Here is a 2,785-nt window from a genome sequence, read left to right on the forward strand (position 1 = left end):
CTGCAATTGAGTTGTGTAAGGACTGATGACAGGTAAAAACCTCGTCCACACACACAATAAGTGAACGACTTATTTCACACTGTAACCAGAGCTTTTTCCTTTCATGTTCAAAATCTGATCAAGTTGTATTTGGGATAAAATGCGCGGCTTAATCAGATTATGGTGGAGAGGTTGGTTTGTAAATCTTCCCCTTCTAATATCCTGCGAAATTGTTGCTATCCAAAAATGAGAGTGTGAAACTTTTTCACAAAACTCTCGATTCTGCCTGAAGATAAGTTCTGAAGGTCAGGGATTTTCGACACGAAGAATTTGAGGAGAATTTTGTCAGAAACCTTCATGCACGCAGCCTCCACCACAGAGAACGAGCAGGTGAGCAGGTGGATATGAACAGGATCACCTCCCTGTTCCCTCCAGGTCAAACACCATCCTGACTTGTCTGACATCCAGTCCTGTTGGAGCAGACATTTCTTACATTTGAATCATTGCAAAACCTGGCCTCTGACTTCCGTCCCAAATTCAAAATCCACTGCCTCGCAACTGAGTTGGAAGTGTGATATTGGAAAAACACAGCAGGGCAGGCAGCATCCAATGAGCAGGACAATCGACGTTTCGGGTACGAGCCTTCATCAGGAAAGAGGCTTGTGAAGCGAGGGGGTAGAGAGACAAATGGGACCGTGTGTGGCTGGGACAAAGTAGCTGAGAGTGTGATAGGAGGATGGAGGTGGGGGTAATGATTATAGGTCGCCGCACATGGTGGAGCAGATAGGTGGGAAGGAAGATGGACAGATAGGACAGTTCATGAGAGCGGCAGAAGCCCTAGACCAGAATGAACTAGGATGTGTGGGAGGGAGAGTAGACATGTTCAGCCAGGGGCCAGTGGTGTTGTTTGATGCGGTTGTCTTGGAGAATTTTTCCGAAGTGGTCTATATTTAGGCATCAGATCTCCTCAGTATCGAGGAGACTGCAAAGCGAACAATGGATGCAGTAAATAACATGCGTGGAAATGCAGGTGAAACTCTGATGGACATGGAAGGGTCCTTTGGGGCCTTGGACAGATTTGAGGCGGAGGTGTGGATGGATGTCTTTCAAATCCCGTCTTGGAATGAGAAGTTTGCAGGGACCGGATGGGAGGGTGGTTTGGTGGGGGCGTGCACCACCAGGGAGTCGAAGAGGGAATGATCTTTACAGAAAGTGGGTAGGGGTGGGAGGGAAACACATCTTAGTTGGTGGGTTTCATTTGCAGCTGACCCAAATAACGGAGGATGACATGATGTCTACAGAGGTTGCTGGATTTTAAAGTGATGTAGAAGGGAGTTCCATCCTCGTCATAGATGGAGAGATGGGTTGTGGGAGCGGAGTTGAGGGAAGTGGATGAGATGAGCTGGAAGGCATCATCGATCACGTGCTAGGAGAAAATGCTTCGCCACTGATTAAATTACCTCCCTGGCAATTGTCTAAGTCTGAATAGGCACGTCATAAACATGGTGACATACTTCACTTCATGATGTGTTTTTAAACACACATCCCCAACATCACCATGTCAGCCTACTTGCACTTCATTAACATCATTAACTCTTCCATGTCTCTGCTCTTCTGTACGTCACACTTTAATCCATTCGTTTGGACGTCACGGTCATAATACACTTCCATCCGTCCTTTCAAATTCCCTCCCTGCTGTGGTGCTCGAGATGCAAGGAATAGGGCAAGAGAGGAGTTGAATACGTGGCTCCTGGGATGGCGCAGGAGGGAGGGTTTTGTATTCTTGGATAACTGGGGATCTTTCTGGGGTAGGTGGGACCTGTACAAGCATGATAGTCTTCATCTGAACCAGAGGGGTACCAATATCCTAGGGGGAATTTCACTAAGACTACTGGGATGTGTTTAAACTAATCCAGCAGAGGGATGGGAACCACAATTGTAGTTCAAGTATAGAAAAGTTGAGAGTAGGGATGTCCAAAAACAAGTTTCGGGGACACAAGATGGCTCCGGTAAGCAAGACGTTGGTTTGGAGTGTGTCTACTTCAACGCCAGGAGCATCTGGAATAAGGTCGATGACCCTTGCAGGATTGGTTGATACTTGGGAATTCGGTGTTGTGGCCATTTCGTAGACATGAATAGAGCAGGGACATGAATGGTCGTTGCAGATTTCAGGAATCAGATGTTTTAGTAAGAACAGAGAAGAAGGTAAAAGAGGGGGAACGTGTGGCAGTGTTGGTCAAGGACAGTATTACAGTTGCAGAAAAGTTGTTTGGGAATTCGTCAACTGAAATAATATGGGAATAAGTTAGAAACCGGAAATGAGATGTCACCCTATTGGGAGTTTTCAATAGACCTCATAAATACTTCCAGAGATGTAGAGGAAAGGATAGCAAAGATGATTCTCGATAGCAGTAAGTTAGACAGGGTAGTTGTTATGGGGATTTCAACTTTCCGAATATTGACTAGGAACACTATCGTGCAAGTACTATAGATCGGTCAGTTTTTGTCCAATGTGTGCAGGCGGGCTTTCGGACACAGTATGTCGACAGGCCAACAAGGGGCCAGGCTACATTAGATTTGGTACTGGGTAATGAGCCCGGCCAGTTGCTAGACTTGGAAGTAGGTGAGCACTTTAGTGACAGCGATCACAATGCTGTTATGTTTACTTTTGTCATAGAAATAGATAGGTGTATACAACTGGGCAAGAGTTACAGCTGGGGGAATGGCAATTATGATGCGATTAGGCAAGATTTAAGAAGCCTAAGATGGAGAAGGAAACTTCAATGGATAGGCACATTATATATGT

The sequence above is a fragment of the Chiloscyllium punctatum genome, chromosome 17, assembly GCF_047496795.1.
Source record: "Chiloscyllium punctatum isolate Juve2018m chromosome 17, sChiPun1.3, whole genome shotgun sequence".
NCBI classification, from domain to species: Eukaryota; Metazoa; Chordata; class Chondrichthyes; order Orectolobiformes; family Hemiscylliidae; genus Chiloscyllium; species Chiloscyllium punctatum.